We start from the raw sequence: 25,236 nt of genomic DNA on the forward strand, positions 1-25,236 counted from the left end.
ATGAGATCCAGTATTTATACCCAGTTGTGCCTTTGAAGTGGGAGAAGCCTTTGAAGGGCACAAGTGCCCTGCCTTCCTTGCCCTGCCTTCAGACTAACTGCAGGGGGTATGCAGCCCTTTTGTGGAGGCAGGACATGGCCTATTCAGGTGTCAGTGGGCCATGCCCAGCGCCCCCTCTCCCATCCTTCCAGTAATTGCCCATCCAGACACACCTAAATTCCCTATCGTTTGTGGCTGTCTAAGAGGAATACACAAAGCCCAACTGTCAACTACACCCAGTCATGTGACCAGTACCAGGCTGCAGGCACCAAATAGCTAAATCAGACAAAATGCCAACTTTCTAAAAGTTTGAGCAAACCTCATATAGATTTGGAGATGCACTCCTTCCCTTTGTTGTATCAGTGGTTTCAACCATCGTTTCTCTCTTTGTTTTGTAGTGCGTGCAGACAGTGTAAGTGAACCGTCCCGTCTCACTGCTTATGAAAACTCAAACGCAGGGTGCACCATTTGCGCACCCCACTGTCGCACTGCGAAGTGAGGAATTGTACCTCCATTAAACCAATTATAATCCATTTTTTTCATTTTTTACCATTCTTTCAAATTCCTCTTGGTATCATTCCATTGTTTCACCACTCTTACTGTATAAATCACCACGGAGACAGCAATGTTGCCTTTGAATGCTTTATCCACTAGTTTCACGTGCCTCCTGCTGCCAATCCAGGCTTTTCACAGCGACATGTTAAGTCAACCATACTTCCAAAGCATGAACTCATTTAATAACATAATGCATTTCAAGCCATGCGGCTCTTCTTCAGGGGTTTGCTAAAACAAATAAAAACACGACTGAAATGGCTACATTATTGCTGACATGTCAAAGGCAACGTTGCTGTCTCTGTGATGATTTATACAGTAAGAGTGGTGAAACAATGGAATGATACCAAGCGGAATTTACAAAATGGCAAAAAATGAAAAAAATGGATTTTAATTGGTTTAATGGAGGTACAATTCCTCACTTCGCAGTGCGACAGTGGGGTGCGCAAATGGTGCACCCTGCGTTTGAACTTTCTAAAAGTGACATTTTAAAAATTGTAGTTTAACATCTGACTACATCATAAGTTTGGAATTTTCATTATAATTCAAAAGACAAGAACTGGTTACCTGCTTCCATCAGGAAAGTACAGCCTATTAAATGCAACAAGGACACTCTAATGTTATCCTATGGTAAAGGTAGGCCTTGCAGGAATGAAAAATGAATTTAAGAGTTTTTCACTACCAGGACATTAAAGACATAAGAGTATATGTCCTACTTTTTAAATATATTGCACCCTGCCCTATGGGCTGTCCAGGGCATACCTTAGGGGTGACTTGCATGTGTTAAAAAAAAGATTGGTTCGGGCCTGGCAAAAGGTTTATTTTGCCAAGTCAAAATGGCAGTTTAAAACTGCCCACACCGGCTGCAATTGCAGGCCAGAGACATGTTTGAAGTGCTCCTTAAGTGAAGTGGGTAACACAATCCGTGCTGCAGGCCCACTAGTGGCAGTTCTTTTACAGGCTCTGAGCACAGGCAGTGCTACTTTACTATGGATTTGCAAGTAAATTAAATATGCCAGTTGGGTATAAGCCAATTCTACCATGGAGAGAGCACAAGAACTTTAGCACTGGTTTGTAATGGTGTAATGTGCGGAGTCTTAAAGTCAGCAAAACATGATGCCTGAAGGCAAAATGTTAGGGGGAAAACCACACAATCGAGGCCAGATCTTACAAACTGGCCTTAAGGGTCGGGCAGTGTTTGACGCAGGTTTCTCTCAGTGTTCTTCCTCCAGGCTGTTTGCTGAAGAGAGGCTCTAAAGTTCCATCCTACTGAATTCGGGCTTTCTTGTCTCTACAGTTCTTCTTACCTACTTGCTGCACCGTGAGTGGGTAGTCTACCGGGACCACTATATCTGTTACTCTGGCAGTTCTTTTGTAGCGTTGGTATCCTGGTTCTTCCAATGGTCACTCTCTTTCCTTAGCAGTGAGCTGGAATCAATGCCGGACCTTTCCCTCCATTAAATTCTGGAAGAGTAGAGGTGGAAATACACAGCAACAAGGAACCAAAGCACCAAACAACAATACATGGAGGAAAGGTCAGGAACTAGACTGTAGAGAACCAAGGGAACTGATAGGGAAACAAACAAAGGTGCGGGAATCGAAGGCTCAATGCAAACTGTAGAGCAAGTAAATGCAACTACGCAACATGTTGCCAGGCAAGTAACACATGATGAGAAGGCCTTTTGTGCTGTAGCTACCTACGACAACCCAGAAGTGTGTAACTCAAACTGTAAGTTAAATCTCACCTTGTAGAAGTTAGTGGTCTGGATTCTGACTGGCTTGGTCATTTTCTGTCTCCTTGTCTCTCCTCTTACGGATATTTTGATACCTGCCTGATTCCCTGCGTAAAATGGCCCCGGTATGTGCTGCCTTCACACCAGAACCTCTGACTCTATTCCTCACAACTCGGAATTGTGACCCCCTAGTTGTCTGTGCAGTTGCTCAGCTTTCTCTATTATACTGCACGCTGTGAGAGAACTTCACTATACACAGTAAGGCTTTGTATGTCTCCTTATGTTTTTGTAGTGTAACACAGTGATCTCTTCTCGTATTAGCACGTCACTCTCTGCCTAACTGCGAACAGAATGCGCGCCTTCCAATAGCATCGCCTGTCATATTGAATTCATCCCGTGTAACGGGCGTCTGAATATCAGGTGCAGTATAATGGCCGTTCTGTCGGTGTCATTTTCATCCGACTGCAAATCCCGTCCTAAATCCGCTGCTGGGTCAGGGAAATCCGCCGTGAGCCGCCTGGAGGAAGCTCTCCCTCTGGATGGAATATTGCGCCAAACAAAACATCAATGGCCCCAAGTTATCGGTCCAACTAGAGGAAAATCGTTACTGGCTGAAATGTGTGGATATGCCGAGGAGTTCAGTGTGCAGGAGTTTGTCTACTCTGGAAATGGTGCGCGCTGACGTCAAGGGTTGTGGGAGTCGTTAGCAGAAGACAGTTGCGTTGACCACATTGACAGAGGTAAGCGAAATGGCGCCATAAAGTACAGACTTCAAGACACGTGAACTTATTTTCTTCGGAGTGGACTTCAAGCACTATCAGTGTGCTTTGTTTGAAAACTCAAAAATGTGTACATTTGTATATATACACATGAGAATGTGAGAGAGGCTGTGTGTTTGCGGTGTGCCTGTCTATGCATGTTGGAATGGGTTTATATGCCTTTGTGTGCTTGTGCTTATGGATGCATTCGCCTTTTGTGTGTGTCTTTGTCGACCTCGGGATGTCCATGCACGTGCATGTACCTTTGTTTGTCTGTGTGGATGTATTTATTCGCGTGCGTGTTAGGTGCAAGTATTCCCCTAAATGAGTGAAGCTCCTTTTTAACTACAGGGCCAGTTTACAATCAACAGTGCTGAATGCGCTCTGGGAAAACACGGTCCTATTCACAGAAGAATGAATGAGTACAGGCTGTAGGACATCAGTGGTACTCATTTACGCACATGTGTTTGAGAATCAGCTCTGAAACGTACAAATCCCCTGTCGTAGAGGTGCAAAAAGGACACAGCCCTTTCTATTTATAATAAATGCATTTCAATATTCTCTGAATTGTCCTATTTTTTTCCAATTTTAGACGTTTTGAGGGTAATTTACATAAGTCTGTAAGAGTATGTAAAATAATACTACTGGAGTATTACTTTATGTACTTTGTGACGAGGCCCCACGAGGCCCCACAGCCATGGTAGCGGAAATATGTTAAATGTTACTACGGGTAATTATGATGCAAGAACAGCAACATTTAGAGAGGTGCTAGTTTCGTTTGTAGATTTTAAGATTAGGCAACGTAAAACAGATAGCATAAAAAAAACATAACGGAATGTGTTTTTGTAAAATGTACATTGACCCTTGGTTCTCCTGGCTCTGACACAACAGATATGTTTTGTTATACAACTCAATTTTACTCATTTTATTGACCTCAGAAGGATGAAAGGCTGAGTGGATCCACTGGAATTCAAGCATGTGACCATGAGGTCAAATAATGCTTCCAGCAGTGGATGCATTAGTTCATTGAGCCACCAGACCCACCATTTCTTCTTGGCTTAAGTAGGAAAAATGTTGTGGTACCATGATACAGATGAGGACAATCAAGAAACACAGTGGCTCAAATGACAGGCTGGTCTTGAGGTGTTCCACCTCAGTCATTTCAGGTCATTCTTCCATGCACTGAATGCATATTCATATTTTAGGGGTTCAATGTATTGAGAGTCTGACAGTGGTGGCTGGTGACATTTGAAAGTGGTGAGGCGTAAAATTATTGGCATGCTGCACAGCGGCGAGCGAGCGCAGTGACAAAACAACACTTGAGACGTGCAATTCAAGTCGAGAGCACAGAAGGATGCGTAGAATGAAAAGACATACAATTCTTTTCTGTAATAGTTATCAATTTGGAAAGTTAGCAATAGTGTTTTCGCCTAAAGGACTAGCTGACAACATGCATGTTTATCGTCCAGGCGGCGTACCCATCCATTTTAGCTTGAACTATGGCGCCTCTGATCTGAGCTCTGGTAATGGAGAGCCAACCATAGCAACGAGTTAAGACTAATATGAGTACTGATACATAAAAAAGCACAGTATGTCCAGCCCACAAGTACAAAGGTGCACGCCGGGTAATTCATGGAACACAGCAGACACACCTTCGGGGGGGGGGGACTCTCCTGGTCAAACAGGCAAACAAATTACAGCTTTAATGGAGGCTGCTTAAAGGGAGAGACATCACTTGTAAACCTCAGATTGAAGGCCCCCCTAGACAAGAATGATGTTGGACTCAACACCAACTGAGATCAGGGGTCACTACATGCAGAGGACATTCCAGAAAATAAAATGGTCCTAGAGGGGGAAGAGAGACAGAAAAAACAATACACGAACACTGTAGGAATTGCTTTGCCGCTAAACTGCTCTGGTGTTGAGAAACACAGCAGGGCCAGCTGCAAATCAGTATGCAACAGCGGGCGGGAGCAGGTCCCTTATTGTTGCAATGGCAGCTGGAAATGAGGGGATTTTTTTCCAAATGTGTAAATAGCACATCATTTAATCCAATATCATAAATCATATGTGGGTCTTTGCAGAGGGAAGCTACGTTTCTAATCATCAGAAATCTGTGCTCTGCACTACTGTGACATGGCTTTAAATAAATCTCGAGCTGTTCCACGGAAGGCACAAAAAACCCACTAACCTCCAATCTCCCAAAAATCTAGTTTGCGTAATGCAACCCCCGGTTTTTAACAAGCATCCCCACCAAGCCGGCAGGAGTCACCAGGGAAAGCAAGCTGGGCAAGGGGAGAACAACGGGTTGTGCTCTGCGTTTTCAACCTTATTCGCCTACATGCGTAAAATATAAATTCTACAGTAATTATTGGACGGGTATTATCACATATGGAAATTAAATATATGACCATTGGTCTGTGCGCTCAGCAGAGAGGCCATGAAATGAAAGACCATGTATTCTGAACACCTTACTGACACGTTGACAGCCACTGTGAGAAACTGGTGCTGCCTTCAGCCTCGACTCCAGAGCTCTCAGTCGGGGTCCTGGAGGAAACAGACTTCAAACTATGAGCTATACAAGAGTAAGCACTACACAAAATAGTTAACACTTTTGGTTAATGCAGGATAAAATAAACCACGTGTAATATAAACAAAAACTAAATCCCTGGAATGGATTACGTTAATATGTTTTACACTTGCTGAAAAGTGCACAAGTGTTTTTGACAGTAAAGGTAAGGGCATGAATATAATGCCCAATAGCGATGCGTTTCCATGTACCTAGTCTAAGACCCTGAGGGACCCGGCCCACTTAAAGCCCTGGTCACAGATCAAGAAGCGTCTCTAAACAGTAGCGTGGCTTTGCAAATTCAGCTCTTTAGACTGAACTGACGCTGATGAAACCTCGACAGAAGATTCCCTCACAGTGCCCCACAGACCCGTCCAATCTCACACCTTCCACGCCGCCGGAGACCATTGTCTCCAAATTAACAAAAGCCTGAATCTAAAGTCATGTGCACAAGATCACATGATAGAATACAGTACTGGGACTGAGGTATCTATGCCCAGTGCCCGCATGGTTGGACAACGGCACCACCTGGGCATTTCATGCCAGTCTTACTGTCCCACTGAACCCAAGCAGTGTCTGACGCATCCCGGGTGACGCACCTGTGTTACAATCTGTGGTGTCGTCAGGCAGATGCCTACTTGCAGCGCTAGGTCAGCTGTGTGTAAACATGGACTACTGTTTACACATAAGCCTTCTTGTTTTGCGCCAATGACGTTCCGAGAAGGAAATGCTTTTGACCTGCTGCATCGTTTTGTGGATAATTTTAAGAGAGCATAGAAGGTAAAAATGAAACTTTTAGGACTCATAAAGGTTCATGCCAGGCTATGAGATTCCAGACCACTTGGTCCTCTTGAAGAATGTCTGCAGTCTTATCCAACCAGCAACCGATTACTTTTAGCGGTATCAACTCTGTGAGAATGAGGATAGAGACAACAGTGTTTGCGTGAAGGCCATACTTGAAAATATTTAGCAAATTTCAAAACACGCAAAATTTACCTGTTTAATTTTCAATTTTGATGAAGCCGATTTCAGGCTTGATTTAATATCCAAAATTGCTCTGCAGGTCAACTGGATAAGTTAATGAATTTCGAAATTTCCTCGCGGTTCATACACTTTCGGGGGTTCGTAATGCGGAACGTGCAATGTGAACCCCAAGAACTGCCCGGACTGTCCAAAGACCAAGGAGATCGTGTGGTGCACGAAGTTTTACATGTTGTCTGTACCTTAAAACACGTCGATTTTAATTATTCCCAAAACCCTATTTCGCATAAAACTATATAATTGTATACGTACTTAAACACATTTAGTCGCGAGCTGTGGTGTCAAAACCTGGCAGAGTAGATGTGGCTTTCATTCTTTTGATCCTGATAAAAATGGATGCCAATTTTAATTTAGGTGACGATAATTACGCTTTAAAATATTCTTTTAAAGTATTTTAGATACAGTGGCTGCATAAACTGAAAGTTATAATTCCCTCTGATCAGTGCCTGGACTTTGTGGATAATTTTAAAAGAGCAAAGAAGGTAAAATTGAAACTTTTAGGACTCATAAAGGTTCATGCCAGGCTGTGAGCAGTCACGGCTCACGGGTGGCGGGGGGAGGGATGTCGCGCGGGGGTGGGGGCCGGGGGAGAGTGTTAAGATAAATTAAAAAAAATCCTTATCCTACCTGAGGTCCTTAGCACGTCCGCGCCGCCTAGGGTCCGTCCGTTGGCGCTTACAGCCCCTCTCAGGCTCTCAGCCAATCCTGGCGCTGCCAGCTGCGCCAGGATTGGCTTAGGGCATGGTTACTGCTCGCCCGCCTGCCCATTAGGAGACCGAGGTTTGAGCCTTTGCTCAACCCTCGGTCTCCTAATGGACATGCGCCCGCCAGAGCAGACACTAGTGTGCATGACTGGGCATGGAGCGAAAATTCGCTCACCTTCCCCAATCTTGCGCACTTGTGCTGCTGCCTGTTACCCCTGCCTGGTCCGTCTGACAATCATGTCAGTCAACATGACGCCAGACCGCCCACCCCCTTTAGGCTCTGAAGGGGGTGGGCGGTCCGACGTGATGCTGACTGACATGATTGTCAGTTCTCCCTCTGCTTCTTTGAACTTAAGTAAACTGATTCAGTTTACTTAAGTTCAAAGACACCGACGCTGCGGGCGATGCTGCGGGCGGGGTGGCTACGTCCCAACGCCCTACTGGACGCACCGCTACAGGAGTCTGATCCTCACCCACGCCTCTTATACAATCAACTATACTATTAATGGACAGGTGCCCACTCTGTACTTCATTCCTGAACAGTTGCAGTGCATTGCTAGTGTTCAATACAGTACACTGGGGCACTTGTTCTCTTCGCATAATCCATGCTGGGCGGAGTGCAGTTCACAATGGCACTGGAGGCTGAATGACTATGGAAACTTCTCGCTACCATTGCTGTAAGGCTGTAACACACACTTTGTGTCCTTTGGCCTTGGCTAGCAGGTCACAGGCCCCAGAGAGAAGTGTATACTTCTTCTGTACCAACTAACAAGTGGGAGCATTGGAGGCCCACTCGCAACGCCCACCAGAAATCACACTTCAGTCAGTCTCTGAAGTGGTCTACCAGGTGTGCTCGCTGGTTCTCTGAAGGACCGTCATAACCTTCCTCGTAAAAGGAAATGCACTGAAGATTGAGGAAATGGGAAATATTGACACCATATTTTTATTTAAATGATCTTCTAGAATACATCAAACAAGGAAGTGCAACCTACCTATGAAAGGAACCAGAACTATGACATGCACAGAGCCTGGCACCTGCATCGTCCCTAGAGGGAGGACAAAGAGCAGGGGTATGGAATGGGAGGCAGGGGACAGGCTGTGATTTCCTGCTCACCGTATTCACACTGGAGGACTAGGGCAGCATTTCATTCTTGTGCCGCCCCACAATGCTTTTAAATAGAGCGCTGTTTAATTTCCAAGGAGGGTGCTTGAGGTGGGAGATGTCCTCACACAAGACTAGGGGATGGTGGCATCTTCCACGCTACACCACTGGATTTTTCTAGCATTTTAGTTCTCTCCACCACTTTTAGCTGGATCTTTAACATAGACTACTGCAAGAGAGGCTCCTAATGCAGGTAGACGTATAAATACACTGTCCGTAAAGGTGTTCAAAGGTGCAGCTTGATAGCAGATGCCTTTGAAGGAGTTGCGGTTCTACGTGGGCCAGATGCTTCTTGGCTTACACTTCATCAGCTACTCCCCATTCAGTTGTCAGAGCTCTTGCTGGCCTTTGATCCTTAACTTTGGTTAGGGAAGGGAAAATGAAGTCAGCCTTTATAGTTTGGCTTCATCATACCACAAAAGGCTGCCCTGGATGAGATCAACAATCTAGTCAACCAACAAAATGTAGTCTGCCTGAGAGTGTACGAAGATGCAGAAAGCCAAAATATTTACGCAATTTTATTTGAGCAGGCTGATAGACCAGTTTGTTCCAGACTTGAGAGTCGACCTGATCGTGCTTGTCATCACCCACGTGCGAAAGAGAGTGCAGCTCAGGCTCATTTATCACCTGCCCAGTTCGAAGCAGGATTGGTGTTTAACTTCCTGGAATACTTTTATTGTTTGGTGGGTGTGGTATCCTAGGTTATAGAATCACTTCACGAAGTGGTTCTGTAACCTAGGAGATTGGGACGGTTGAGGCAGACTGGACTGAAGACTGCCATCTCAGCAGCTGCTTCGTGGAGTGGTCCTGTGGATGAGGTCTACTTGAACTTAAACTTAAATAAACTTCTTTACGTTCTCTATTATACACGATATCTTCATTATTACACTGGTGACGACTTGAAACAACTCACGCCTTACCGGTGATCGGATAAAAGAGGATCAATACGGAGAGCTTCAACAAGAAAAGGACACCAGACCTCAACACGGATACCAAAATCACCCTAACAGCAAGTACTTTGTTTTATTTGAAATTATTAATCTTTATGTGAGTTAAACTATTACTAACGTTCTCTAAAGCTCGCGCTCCGCTTACTCATCTCGGACTCGCGCTCCGGTTCCTCGCACGCAGCTACTCTGACTCCACCTATTGCTCTATGACCTATCAGTCGCCTTTGCCTCACTGGATTGGTTGTGGTCTATGAAACGCAACGTTTCACGATGCGTGATCACGTTGGCGGCCATCTTATTAAAGGAAAACTTCTCGGATTGCGTGAAGATACATAAAGTGAAAGGTGAAGGCTACGATGGGCATGCGGTAATGCGCACATCAAACACAGATTAATAATTAAATTGAAGGACAGCGCCAGCGCGGTTATACGCACCCCAAAAAAAAAAAGCGCTGTGACGCGCACACCATTTAAACCTTCGTTATCACACGTTCTTTCACTTTTATATGATAAAGACAACAGCGCGGTGACGCGCACACCAAATAAAGGTCATACACTTTCAAGTTTTCGGTGACACGCACACCTGTCTAATATTTAGCGTGCACCAATTTAAAGCTGTGATGCAATCAATTTGAAGTTGGTTACTATCTAGCACGCACCATTCTTATTTCTCTGTGGTCTCATACGCCATTTAAATACTCCCTGTTTATGGCACGGTGACGTGCACACCATTTTAAGAATTTTCTTTCTTTATTAATTTTGTATTTTCTCATTTCTACTACCACTATGGCTATGCAAAATGTTCCTACACCTTCATTTTTCCTAAATTCACCGGGTGATCCACCAATAAAATGGTCTAAATGGAAGAAGGTGTTCGCTGATTATGCAAGAGTGTGTGGTGCCAATTTAAGTGCGGAGAGGAAAACATCTCTTTTGTTACATTGTCTTGGTTCTGAAGGTCAAGATGTGTACGCGCATCTCCCAGAACTAACAGAAGATATTGTGGCTGATTTAAATGAATACTAAATTGCTATAAAAAAGCTTGATATTCATTATCTGCCTAAAGTAAGCATGGTTTTGGAAAGATATCACTTTGGAAGAAGGATGCAACATGAAGGTGAGACTGTTGAACAATATATTACTGTTCTTCGTAAATTGGCTTCTACATGCAATTTTGGAGCGTCCTGTGAAGAACGTCTTCAAGATCAATTCATGTTAGCGTTTAATTTGGAAAAAGCCAAAGAATCTATGTGGGAGAAGAATGATCCATCTTTACATGAGGTGTTAACTATGGCCAAAACTTCTGAACATTCAAAGGCTTGTGTAGAAGTGATAAAGAAAGATGCCTTAGCCACAAATAAAGATGCTGATGCAAGTGTAAAGGTAGTAGAAAAGGACAAGGATAAATTTCAGAAACCTATTTCATCCAACACAAAGTATAGTTCTCAAAACAAGTCTGCAAATAAAAACTTTGTAGGAAAGTGTTTTTTCGGTGTGGAGATACGGGACACTGGGCCAATAACAAATTAAGTAAGGTTTGTGGGAGGAAAGGTCATGCTTCTAAATGTTGTAGATCGAGTTCATTAAGCAAGAGCAAAGTTAGAGAAGTTGAATGTGATGATGAAAATTATGTGGAAGAAATTATTATTCTAGAAAACTGCGTTGAGAAACTTGATGGTCCACTCGAAAAAGTATTAGTGAATGACAAAGAAGTTCTTATGCTTTTTGACTCTGGTGCGAAGATTACTTTGATACCATTTACATTTTATGAAAAAGAACTTAAGAATTGTGTAAAGTTACTAAAACCAGATATAAAACCTAGAGGATATGGTGGTGAACCAATAAAACTAGCTGGATATGTTTGGGGTTCTATAGAATTTAAGGACAGGATCATCTCTGGAAAAATGTATGTTTCGATCAAAGGAGACTTGTTGATAAGCTGGTCACATCAACGAGATCTTTTTGTTTTTCTGGATCCTAATGCTAAACCTATGGTCTGTTTAAGAGATAGACTCTATGTCAATTCAGTTGGAATTGATTGTAACAACCTGCTGGATACATTTTCTGAAGTCTTTAAGAATGAGCTTGGGTGCTTAAAGAATTATGTTCATGAGATTAGGTTGAAGGAAAATGCCATTCCTAAAGCTGCCAAAGTAAGAAATGTTCCCATGGCTGTTAGAGATAACATGAAAATAGAATTAGACAAACTTGTTGCCAATGGGATAATTGAAGAAGTTGAGGCTTCTCTATGGGTCTCCCCAGTTGTGATGGCCCGTAAGGCCAATGGGGAGGCTCGTCTTTGCATAGATTTGAGGGAGCTAAATAAAGCAGTGGTTGTTGATCACTATCCCTTGCCCAATATTAGTGAAATGCTGAGCATGCTAAATGGCGCCAAATATTTTTCTTCCCTTGATCTTAGTTCAGCCTACCACCAAATTAAACTTACTGAAAAATCTCAAGAATTGGCAACTTTCACCACACCCTTTGGTACTTTTAAATTTCTAAGGATGCCATTTGGGCTTATTTCGCCTGCTTCCGTTTTTCAGCGAGCCATGGAAAGAATATTAAAGGGTGTGGTGGGGGTGAAAATCTATCAAGATGAAATCTTGGTCTCGGGTTCAACTGAATTAGAACACAACACAAGACTGTGTCAGGTTTTAGATATCTTATTGAAATCTGGTTTGACTTTAAAAAGGGCTAAGTGCAAGTTTGGTGTTCAAGAGATTGAGTACTTGGAACATCTTGTCACAAGCAAAGGAATCCAACCAAAAAAAATGTTGGTTGACACGATAGAGAATTTACCTTCTCCGAAGAATATAGAGGAGTTGGTTAAATTCTTGGGAATGGCTGAATTTTACAACAAATGTATTCCCAAGTTTGCTCAAAGGTCATTATCTTTAAGGTTTTTGTTAAAGAAGAACACAGAATTTGTTTGGTCAAATCTATGTGAAAAAGAATTCTTGGATATCAAATCCAGTTTGAAGAATGCGTCTGACCTTGGGAGTTTTGATGTTGGTGATGATGTGATTGTGAAGACTGATGCTAGTTCTAGAGGTTTAGGTGGTGTATTGTTGCAAAGATCAAGAGGTGTGTATAGAACGATTGCTTTAATTTCTAGAAGTTTGAGTGGTGCTGAAATTAGTTATTCAGTCATCGAAAAAGAAGCTTTAGGTGTTTTCTGGGCAGTAAGGAAACTGAAAAAATTTCTTTAGGGGCGAAGTTTTGAAATAAAAACGGATCATAAGCCACTTAAGAAGGTTTTTTCAAAGAAGGGTGTGGATCAGATATCAGGTCGCATACGTAGGTGGGTTATTGCTTTGCAAGAGTTTGATTTTCAGATAAACTATATTCCTGGTGCTAGTAATTTACAGGCAGATTGTCTTTCAAGATTGGTTGATGAATCCGTATGTGACATAGACTCTTTAGAGGAAAGTTTTGCTGGTGAAGAGTTTGAAGAAGATTTTAAGGTGTGTTTTGTTACTGAAGGGATAATACAGGAGACACAGTGGAAAGTTTCCTTGGAGAAGGATGTGTGTTTGCAGAAGGTCATGAAAATGGTTTTAGAGGGTTGGACGGTAAAAAATGAGGTTGAGGCTTTTTTAATGAGTTTTTGGGAAGTTCGCAACAAACTCTCTATTATTGATGGTTTACTCATGAGAGGGAGTAAACTTGTTCCTCCGGAAGATCTGAGATTAATTTTGAAAAAAAAGGCTCATTCCAGTCATATGGGCATTTCTAAAACCAAAGAGAGGGTCAGGGAAAATTTCTGGTGGCCTTCGATGAATTTAATGATTGAAAGAGAGGTTTGGATTGTGCGAAAAGTGACAAGGTGTTAAAGTGCAGAACGCAACCCATGGTTGTCAGAGAGAGGGCGGCTGGTCCGTGGGTTGACATTTCAATGGATATTCTAGGTCCTATAAGAGTCAGTTCAGTGGACAGATATGTGATTGTTTGTTTGGACATGTTGTCACGGTGGCCAGAAATAAAGGTTGTGAATTCAATTGAGTCTGGTGACGTGATAACATTTTTAGAAGAATTATTTGAGAGAGAAGGTTTTCCGTCCTGTCTCCTTACGGATAATGGGGTGCAATTTACATCTAGGCAAGTTAAAGAGTTTCTTAAGGAGAGAGGTGTAAAGCATAAAAAGGCTTCACTCTATCATCCGGAGTCTAATGGTGTTGTTGAACGCTTTATTAAGGTTTTAAAGGAAAGTCTTTAGTTGTCTCTAAATTGTGAATCTAACTGGGTAGAAGGATTGAGAAAGAAAGTGAGAGACTACAGGTTGACTCCTCACTCTAGCACAGGGGTCTCACCTTTCTGTTTGTTTAAGGGGAGTTTACCTTGTTGTGAGGTAAGTCCTGGTTGGCTCATCGAGAAAAGGTTAAAAGTTGAAAAGGAAATTTGTGTTCCTACAGGTTGGGAAACCAAAGAGGAAGAGAAAAAGTTGGAATCCAAGATAGCGTATGACGTGAGAAAGGCTGTTAAAGAAACTAAGTTTGAAATAGGAGTTTGGGTGAGAATCAAATCTCCAAGAAAAGGTGTAAAGTGTTCAAAATTTAGCATGCCTTGTCAGGTTAAGAGATTATTTAAAAATGCTGTCAAGACTGATGACAATAGAATTTGGAACTTAAACAGAATTTCTAAATGTTCTTATGAGCCTGAAACTGTCCCTTCGTTTTCAAATATTAGACCAGCTTCCGGTTCTGCTACTTTGAAGACTAAGAAATGTGGGTCTGATAGAGTGCTGGTCAGACCTAAACGTGAAAAATGTAAACCTATTGTTTTAACCCCTTCAGTGCCCATGACGAGATAGTCTCGTCATGGAGCGCGGTTGCGCTGTGCCCATGACGAGACTATCTCGTCATGAACCCCGCCCGCTAATGAAACGCCCGGCACAGGGTGTGGAAAGGGCGGGGCACTGAAGAGGTTAAAGATTATGTTTAATATTGTGTTTCTTTTAATTCAATTGTTTGTTTATTATAGGTAAGGAGGTGATGTGGTATCCTAGGTTATAGAATCACTTCATGAAGTGGTTCTGTAACCTAGGAGATTGGGGCGGTTGAGGCAGACTGGACTGAAGACTGCGATCTCAGCAGCTGCTTCGTGGAGTGGTCCTGTGGATGAGGTCTACTTGAACTTAAACTTAAATAAACGTCTTTACGTTCTCTATTATACACAATATCTTCATTATTACAGTGGGCTAGAGCACAGAGCTGTTTAAAAGTCACGGACACTGATTAACTAGCGGACAAGAAAGAAATGGCGTCCGCTTTCTGCCTTCTCCTGGTGTATCTGGAAAGCCAACATTTCCTAGCAGTTTTTGGTGTGTTTGCCTGTCTATAAGCATATACTTTACTTTGAAATATTCCTTTCCTGGGAAGTCAGAGTGGCCATTGGCTTCCTGGGTTTCTTCCCTTTACCTTGATGAGGTATTAGACACAAGCCTTGCCAGATGTATGCCCTTCATAGCAACAACGACGTATCCATCAGTCTGAACTTGGCTCAGTTTTCATAGGAATTGACCTTCCCTGGTATTAAGCTATATTTGGTTGTGTGTGGTTCTGCTTCCCTAAATAGAAAGCTTCTTTTGAGGAGGTTTATCTGGGCACACTTTATTAGTTCATTAGTAAACTCATGTTTAGGCAGAGTTCCTCCCACAATCTGAAGTTCGAGCAGCATTTGATGCAGCTGTCTACAGGTGTGATGAGGCCCATCAGAGTTTAGGGTATTTCCGTCGCCACTTTAACAGGGCGGTCAGGTAACATAGTTCAAAGTCAGGCTCCTCGTGTTGAGCATTTCGTGGATTCGCCTGAGAGCATGAGATTAAAAAATCTAAGGCCGCATTAGTAAACCCAGCTTTGGTCTCTCAGTGAGGTTGGATGTGGACATGTTCACAACACAGTCATCTTAGCATCTCTGTCCAGAATTGGCTGCACTGTGCATTTGGGGACATGCTTCTGAGAAGAGAACTACGTCCATATTGACAGTAGTTCAGATGATCATCAATCCATTAGCGTACTGTTATGACAGATTACTCATGTAGGTTTGTAAATGTTGCATTCCAGAGCTGCTTTCAGAACCCATCTTTCCCTGTGTTTCAATATTTAATTGCTGGCACACTTTATTGTTTCCCAGGGATTGGCATTTTGTGTCAGTACCTGCACTGACACCACGTGTGTTCACCAAAAGAGACTGGCAATAAGGACCAGTGGTCCATGTAATCTCAGAAGTGCAGAAGCAAAGATCGGCTACTCCCAGATATAAGATTCATTCCCAGGTGCAGTCCTTGGGCACAGGGAGCAGCACACCTGCTGCTTCAATCACATCTACAGCCACGTGGGAAGCTGCAACAAACAATGGAGACAAGCATGTTGGCACGAGAGCCACGAAGGAGTGATGAAAGTTATTGTCTTGATAACATCTTGGTTGCCTTTGTTCTACACAGTGATGCCGCCCATTGCCCCTCTTCTGGAGTGTCTCTATTATTGCTGTTGTGATGATCTTTTTCTTTAAGTGGACAGATCAGTAGCGTAGACCATTGTCTGTATTGTGTGCCTCTCGGTTGTAGGCTTCTTTTTATCCCATGTCAGATAGCAGCATTTTAATTATTGTTTTAATTCAAAAGAAAACCAGAAGGATTTAAATAAGATTACCATTTTGTTTTGAATGTCAAACACCATATCACTTCTACCAGTTACACCCCAAACAAATTAAAATAACAAGTCTATTAATTATCATGTTGGCGAACCCAATGGGTCTTGCATTGGCAGCGAACTATTGTCTTTACAAATGCTTGTTTTGATTTGTCTATATTTTTGCAAACCTTCATTGGTGGGAAAGCTGCCGGGCCCTCATCAATCTAAAAAAAAAACATTGCATTGGCTAAAAGCAAAAATATTTCTGTGGTCTCAAAAAAGCACACAATGCTCCACCTCGGCAGAAGAGAAGGTAGATACCTTTTTGGCGAAGTGCTTCTTGTGAAAAAGCAGAATGAAGCTACTCACAATTAAATTAGCCAATTGCTGGGCTGGGCTGGGCTGACCCACTGCCCCTTGCTGAATACTCCAGTGGATGGAAGAAAAATATGAATGGCACAATAAAAGGCCAATGGAAAAAGACTGGCTGAAAGACCCTAATTACATCATATGTATCATTTAGTACAATAAAAAGGTCATGGCTAACGTCAGACCTAGAAATAATCAATAGATAACAAAATGAATGGGTACATTATGTATCTTTAAGATATACACAGTCCGCAATCTTTCCTATCTGTGACAGCCTAGCACACAGGAACAGAGAAAGTAAATCAGCTTATAGGAGGCTTGAGTTCAGTAGGGATTTAACTACACATAAGCGCCCCACAATAACGTAAGGATGTATGCTGTGTAACCAGAATACCCAAACAAAAGCATCATTCATAAATGCAAGAATCAGACAAGGATGTCTAAAACCCCGTTCAATGATGCGCTCAGAATTATATCATGTTTTATAGGGTGAAGGGATGACAAGGGAAATCAAACGATTTGGAGGGGCTTCATTTGGACAACAATAGGAACCATTCTGTGTATTAGTGGGGTGTTAAGTGTATGAGTTCCTACAAAGGCAGCTGAAAAAAGACTATTGAGGTGGAATATTGACCGGCCTTGCTGGTGTAATCAAACCCAATACAACTTCCCCCTTTTGCTATTGTTGTGTTATATTTACAACACCTGGCTGCTCAACAATTATTTGGAACCCATCTTATCCCGTCTTATCTTTAGTCCCCACTCTTTCCTATCCACATACCAAAGCCTGGAAGGACCAGCAGCAGCAAGTCACATTTTTATGGACCTCCTCCATCCAAACAAGAAAACATTTGGAACAGGTAAAGGGGAAATTAAGAAAAAAATAGTGCATGCATTTAATTTCCAAATTAACTTGCCTTGGAGAGGAGGTAAATTAACTAGGAAAATAGTACAACGCCACAGACCAGCTTCAGCTGTCTGCTCCCGAGAATAACAGCACAGCCGCCACCCTCGGTACCACGACCGCTGCCCCTATAGTTTACTGTCAGTCGCTGCATGGGTTCCCCGGAGGTTCCACGATGAATCACTTTTATCTTTCAGCCATGTTATTGTCTCTAGCAAGATGAATGCTGCCAGTTGATGTCCAGGAGGGCACTGTGTGCCCTGGGGACCTGGTAGGGTGCCACTATTCAAGAGTCACATGTTGGTTATAGGTGCCCCCCCAGTCATCTCTTACAGGTCACCTAGAGCCTTACTGAATCAGCGTGAAAGCAAACAGTGCCTTCATAATTTACCCGTTAATTACCTTCCCTATAGTTATTGGCCCAGGCTGCAGGCAAGGGGAATACGGCTATTATCACCCCCCACCCAAGCCAGGGGGCACCGAGGTGGCAGGAGCGGCCTCTCACCTGAAAGCTCGGATGAAAAACATGTCCACATGGTTCTGTGGCATCCTTCGGCCTCTTCCCCTGAAGCAGCCTGCTCAGGTGTTGCTGTCCGAGCTTCTACCCTTGCTTTTGCTGGGAGGGTATGTGAGGCTGAAGGGGCAAACCGTGAGACTGGAGCTGTTTTTCTCATCCTACCTTTTGGATGAGAGGCGCTTCTGTTTCCGCGGCACTCTGCATTTTGATTTCCCCCAAACATCCGTCTTGAATTGATAAGGAAATTATAGGTTCACGCTGAAGTTTCTGATCCTGAGGCTGATCCTGGGGCCTCTAGAATAAAGCCACGATTATCCCTACATGCCTCTGTCTGCTTAGAGGAGTTGTTTAGAAACTACAAGCAGCAAATACAATAAAGGAAAACAAAACACGAGGCTATTTTAAAATGGCAATGATGACCAACGCACACGCGAAAATATCTTTGTGAAATATCACAGCAGAGCAGAGTAGCCACAACACCCCGTATAAGGAACCCACGGCAGCATTGCATGTAATAAAACATGGACAGCAGTAGAGGGAGAATTGCAATGACTTGACCCACAAATCACATGAGTCTGAGACACAAACGAGAGCAGGAATCTCCGCCGCCTCTGCCATCCATTCTAGTTAATGAGGATTCAAAAATGTAAACAGTCTGGAGCACCCGAATAATCCTGCTCATGTCATTTCTCATGTCTTATATTTAAGTGGTGTCAACTTATGCCTCTGTGGTCCCATCAGATGCCCAGACATTCCCAGTGTAAGCCAAAGCAGACATTAGATCCATAAGTTACTACTATCAGGAAGATGAAACTGCACATAAGCCCCCTGGGCTCCTTTAAACGCTAATAGTGAGGGACCTGGAATGAACTGATGTTGAACTGCTTTATTCCCACTGCATTCCAACAAGGCACAAAAGGCAAACATAAAGTGATACTTATTTTCACTGCATTTATGTTTGTGACTCATTGTTTTGTATTAGGTCTATGCATCCCTTGTACCCGAGTAGTGCAGTATTAAATCATAGAAGTTGTTTTCCATGCCCTTCATATTCCCGGCATGCATCTGGCCTTCACTGCTCATCATATTTACTAACAACAACAGTAGGTTGTCTGAAGAGAAAGGTTTACTTTGCTTTATCTTTAATAAATAATTGATTCAAAGCCCGTATAAATATGTATATCTAAGTTTTATTGATTGAATGCTATTGGTTAGTTTTCCTGTGACTTGGAAATTTATATAGGTCACCAGGTTACCACAACGAACACCAACATCATGCATCAAACTTACCACGCATGCACAACGGCCACAATAACAACCCATTCTCATTCACCGCACAAACATTTACCATTACAACGCAAAAAACAAACACGCATTACACACTGCTCATCTTAATAAATATTTTATACTAAGGCATTTTTTTTAATGTAGATTTGTTTTAACAAATGTATTTAACAAAATCCAAGATATAAAGGGTTAAATCTGTGCAGCAAGGCACAGTCACACAAAAGGGATATGCTTTTAGAAGAGTTATTTCCTTGTCTAAAATTTATGTTACATGCAATTTGTGAGACTGTATAACTTGTTATTCTCATTTCACTTTTGCTGCACTGTGCTAATAAACTTGATTTGGACCTTTGCACTTTAGTAATAAAGGTGTAAATGTATGTTTTTTTAGTAGAAGCACAATAAATAACGTGTTATTGGGCCATATATATATATATATATATATCACACAAAAAAGTCTCTCGTTACCGGGGCCACCAACCCTTCAGGGCGGCTTCTGTCAATGGGCACGGAGCAGCCCATCCATTTCCACACGAAAAAAGAACCATCAGAAGCCCATTGCTGGCGAAAGAGGCATTTATTGGAACATCCTTGCACACAGAATTCTCCCCAGCACCTAACGTTTCGGCCTCATCCGGCCTTGCTCACAGGCGGGAGAAAGATTGTCAACTGCTGATTGCGCACCTGTGTGCTTTTCACATCATTTTGTCTCACGTGACTGAAGTGGAAAATACAAGTCCCAAGGTGCACCACTTTCTTAATGGTAAAACTACTAAATAGGAAGTCCAAATAAATTCACTGTGGAATCTTGAGTACCTGTTTAGTGGTGCCGCTTGTAGTCTGGAAATACTTGTCAGCCAGGTAAGTTGATATTATTTGCATATTGCCCAGAGTTTTCATGACGCTGCAATTGGATGCACTCTCGCCGACACGATCGTGAATGGTAATCCACCATTCCGAATCCCTTCCAACACGCTTTCCTTTTCGCCATATTGGTCATTCCTATGTAGGTCGGAAGCGTGAGTGGGTCATGCCCCTCAATGAAAATCACACAAAAAAGTTTCTCGTTACCGGGGCCACCAACCCTTCAGGGCGGCTTCTGTCAATGGGCACGGAGCAGCCCATCCATTTCCACACGAAAAAAGAACCATCAGAAGCCCATTGCTGGCGAAAGAGGCATTTATTGGAACATCCTTGCACACAGAATTCTCCCCAGCACCTAACGTTTCGGCCTCATTGTAGGAAGGTGGATATCTGACTATGGTTACCCCCAACATTTTGCCTAGTGTCTAGCTGGTTTTTCGACTTAGTTGGCCTGAGATCCTGCCATTCAGGGTCTCAGGCTGTCTGCTCTCTCTTTAAAATGGACTCCATGTACCCTAGGTACATAACCAATTGGTAAGGATCACCTTATTGGACCCTGTACAGTGTACCCTAGGTACCCAGGGCATAGGTGTACCCTAGGCCTCCCAGGGGCTGCAGCATGTATTATGCCACCCCTGGTCTGGCCTTCCAATCAGACACAACTGGCTGATCACTCAGCTGGGGCAAGGTCGTGTAATCACCCCTTGCTTAGGTGTAGTATTCCTATACCTACCTTATATATAGACACATGTGTACCTATCAGTCACTCCTATGGCAGGCCTTAACAATCCTGGAGGCAGAGTGCTTGGTAACATGTGAGATGGTGCTCTAGCATGAGCTGAGCCTGTCTGCAGCTTTCGGAACCATGTCCTTATAGCTGTTCTATGATATAGCCTACCATATACTCTTAAAGCGCCTTATAATCTTAGACGGTTATGGTAACTATGGTTTGGCTTTATCGAAACATGTCGTGTAAGGTGTCTAACACTGTGGAATAATACCCCCATGCCATTTCTGGACATGAGAATATTATTCCCCCCTTCTAGAGGGAAAGACATGTTAAAATCATACTTCACTGTTAGCCTCTGACCAAAGCCTCAGCATCACAAAATGGATGCTGCTGCCACGACACAAGTCTGACCTCCTGCAGCTGGGAGTGATCCCAGCCAGGGAGGCCTGGACAATAGGTTTCCTGCTTGGGGAGGTGCTAGCACCTCCCCAGACAGCCTTTAGTGTATTGGGGCAGGGTGGGCTGAAAGGAATGAGACATGCCTGGGGCACACAAGGTGTTCCTTGCATAGTCCAGTTCAAACCGGCGCTGGGGCACTCCAGCCCCAGCTCTGGCGCGAAACTGGACAAAGGGAAGTGGGTGTAACCACCCCCTCCCAGGTCCCACCCATAAGGCGTGACCTAGCAGGTATCCCAGCCCCCCAGATTAGTATAAGAGTGGGAGTTGGGCCTCAAGACTTTAGATTATCCTGAACCTGCAAAACTGAACAGAAACTCTGGACCTTCGACATTCGACGAAAGAAGAAGACTGAAGAATCTCCCTTGTAGCCAAGGAGTGGCTACCCTGTGCAAACAGGCACCATCAAGAGACTACCCTTTGCTTTGCGACCGTTCTACGAGGAACCGACTGCAGAGCCCGACCAGAGCCTTGACTTCCAGACTTCTCCGACCCTCATCCACATCTGCAGCAGAGCTGAGATCCGTGGAGGCGACGAGCGACGTGGGACCGGCTACCTGGGAAAAGTGGCTAGTAACTTACAGCGCAGCTTCTGAGGCACCCTCGAAGTTGTGCACCGGGGATTGAGAAGCCCCAACCCCAAGCACCATCTGCACCGAAGATCAGCCCCCCACACTCCACGAGTCCTGCGTGGGGCCCTTCAGCATTTTCCTGCTTGCCGCGTCTGTCCGGTTGCTTGCCCGCTGGCTAGTGGCCTCTGTGACGACGCACCCTGAAATCTTCTGTGCTGGTTTGGCTCCTCCAGACTGGCTCCCGCTTCTCTGCAAAGAAGAAGCACCCCAGACCTTCCTGGTCTGCACCAGAAGCAAGTCCTTTGTTCTTCGTGGGTTCCGCTTGCCAAGGCTTGGTGAGTCCTAGTCCAACTTCGACGCCGCCGACAGCAAGAGCCTTCGTGGGACAGCTCGCCTCCTGGTCCTGGTCGTCCTCGACGCTTCCTGGTCCTCCTGGCTGCAGCGACAAGCTTCACCTTCACCTGCAACTCTTCACGACATCGCCTGGTTCCTTCCTGGTTCCACGTGGTCACTGGCTAGTGACCTTGACTCTGTCCCTTCTGCTTGCAGGTTTCTTCTCTTCTTGATCCCAGCCTTGGGATCCACCGGACACTCTCCCCTGACTGCCTGTCAGCATCTTTCTTCAGGCATCCATAGGAGTCGACGACGAAAACGACGCATCTTCACCCCTATGCACCCGCAGCCTGTGGGCTAGGTAACTTGGGTACTCCGGTGCTCATCAGGATAGTGACTATCCTAGTGTCTAGTTTTCAAGTCTCAACTTCCTAGCTACTCCGGAAGTGTCCTAAATCTATCTATTTCTAAACTGTAATATTGCTATTGACTTTTACGCATTACGCGTGAGTGTTTCCACTCTGCACACGAATCCCGTGGGCCTCCCACTTCCTAACTAACGCTAGTGTAGTGTAGCCCCAGCGATTCCCTAGGCGTAGGCCTATTCTATTTCCGTGACAGTGGTTCTTATACCACTTACTTAGTATATGGTTTGCGTGGCCCCTAGGGCCTAACTGTATTACTTACCTGTGTGACTTACTGTATGCATTAATAAGACTGTGTTGTACTTACCTCTAATCTCATAAAGAGTGCTGAGGGTTTGCTTAGAATAAATACACTTTATTTTATATATATATCTGTTGTGGTGTCCTTTCATTTGGTATTCAAGGGATTATATATGGTATCACAGCTGGCTTCACATGCCATTCAGAGTTTAGCCTAAGACTGCTCTTGTCCATGCTACCACTAGGATAGCTGGTCTATAAGGTTGACTTCACAACCAATCACCATAAGGGTATTTGGACTGATATAAGGTGTACACTATAACTAGTGACATCATACATCAGGCCAACTTCTCACATTGGTGAGCAGCGGTTGGGATCTGAGCTTGCTGTTGTAATACCATTGTAATCTTGAGATACTAAATTGAAAGATCACACAGATATTGTCTAGGTACATATAACATAGATTATTATACTTAAGTCCTACTGGACTTTGTAGTTGTAGGTTGAAGGGAGTAACACACCCTGACTACAACTACTAGAAAGGTTTAGTAGATACAACTAGTGTAGGTAGGTGCACACACCACACCCTCACTAGATCATGTCTCTGAGAGTAGATCAAGTAGATGCTCTCTCAGGAGGATCAGGTCTGCAAAAGATCCCCTCTAGATATGATACCTTAACATTCCAGGAGATGAGACAGTTGTGTACCTCCAGAGGAATAAAACAGGGTGCAAACCCTACCCTCCTTCAGTTAAGACAACTCCTAGAGGAGTATGATGCTCAGAGGGCATCTCAGGCAGGTGCCCTAGGCACAGAGGAGGGTCTACCCACCACAGAGGAGTCAGATGGGACTTCAGATGAAGAGGTAGACAGCCAGGGCCAAGTAGGAAGACTTAGCCAGGCTAACCTAAGTTTACATGGGAGTTTGCATGGGGTCCCCCCATACAGACCCCCAAGTAGGCTTTCACAGAGAAGCAGGAGGGACAGATCCCCTTCAAGGGAATCCATCCACTCCCATGTTTCTAGCATCTCTAATGCTTCCTCTCACAGGGGAATGACTTCACCTGAGAGAAAGGAGCATAAAGCCAGAATGAGGGAAGCTAATCTGAGGATTCAGAGGGAAGAAATTGCCCTTGCCAAAGAGAAGCTTGCTCTGGCTAGAGAGCAAAAATTGTGTGGGTCAGAACCCACTGGTGGCAGCAACATTCCTAGAGATAGGGATAGGTCTTATGACCATAGAAACCTAAGCAAGATAGTCCCCCCATATCAGAATGGGGATGACATCCAGAAATGGATGACTGCTCTGGAGAGGGCCTGCAAAGTACAGCAGGTACCCCAAAGTCAGTGGGCAGCTATCTTGTGGCTCTCCTTTTCTGACAAAGGTAGAGACAAGCTCCTCACAGTCAGTGATGAGGATGCAAACAATTACAAAGTCCTGAAGAGTGCTCTGATAGATGGGTTTGGCTTAACCACTGAGCAATATAGGTTGTTGTTCAGAGACACCCAGAAGACACAGACACAGGACTGGTCTGATTTTGTGGATTGTGCCACTAAGGCTTTGGAAGGTTGGTTAAATGGCAGCAAGGTGCGGGACTATACAGGATTGTACAACTTGATTATGAGGGAGCAGATCCTTAGTAATTGTCAGAACCAGCTTCTCCATCAACACCTGGTAGACTCAGATTTGACCTCTCCCCAAGAATTGGGAAAGAGGGCAGATAAATGGGTCAGGACCAGGATTAGGCCTAAAAATCAGGGTGGTGACCAAAAGAAAGATACCACCAAGCCTCAAGAGAAGGGTGGGGATAAAGCAAAAGAGAAATCTTCCTCAGGGCCCCAAAACTCCACACAGGGTGGTGGGTCCCAAGCTCCCTCCTCTACCACAGTTAAAAAGCCTTACTGCCATGTGTGTAAAACACCTGGGCATTGGAAAACTGACAGCAGTTGTCCACAGGCTAAAAACAAAACTGTTCCTCCAACTACTCCTGTCACACCACCTATTACTGTCAGCAGTAATCCCCCAGGTGGTGGGAGTGCCCCCAAAAATTTGGTTGGGTTTTCTTGGGGAACACAGGGGGATCCTGGCTTAGCCAATTCCCCTACAGCAGCTACTCTTGTCTGTGATGGTGGCATGGGGTTTGCCAACTTCACTGCCTGTCCCAACACTTTGGGTAGGTACAGACAGGAACCCTACATCAATGGTAGAAAAGCTGAGGCCTACAGAGACACTGGAGCTAGCATCACTATGGTGGCCCATAGGCTAGTTCCCTCTGAGCAGCTTTTGCCTGGTTTCTCATACCAGGTAACTAACATTGATGGCAAACAGAACAGTCATCCCATGGCAGAGGTATGTCTCAGCTGGGGAGGTGTCACTGGCCCTAAAAGGGTGGCAGTGTC

The 25,236-nt window shown here is 44.1% G+C and overlaps 1 protein-coding gene across 1 annotated transcript in view; it reads left to right on the forward strand.

Annotated features, from left to right (window-relative positions):
* Positions 1-3,051: 3,051 nt before the first annotated feature.
* The window catches only part of CNGA1 (cyclic nucleotide gated channel subunit alpha 1), a 417,458-nt gene continuing 395,273 nt past the window's right edge, over positions 3,052-25,236 (forward strand). Inside the window, exon 1 of the mRNA XM_085643307.1 lies at positions 3,052-3,064. The gene's annotated coding sequence lies outside the window, so the exon portion shown is untranslated. The remainder of the gene's footprint in view (positions 3,065-25,236) is intronic.

The sequence above is a fragment of the Triturus cristatus genome, chromosome 2_2 (genome assembly GCF_964204655.1).
Source record: "Triturus cristatus chromosome 2_2, aTriCri1.1, whole genome shotgun sequence".
Classification (NCBI taxonomy): Eukaryota; Metazoa; Chordata; class Amphibia; order Caudata; family Salamandridae; genus Triturus; species Triturus cristatus.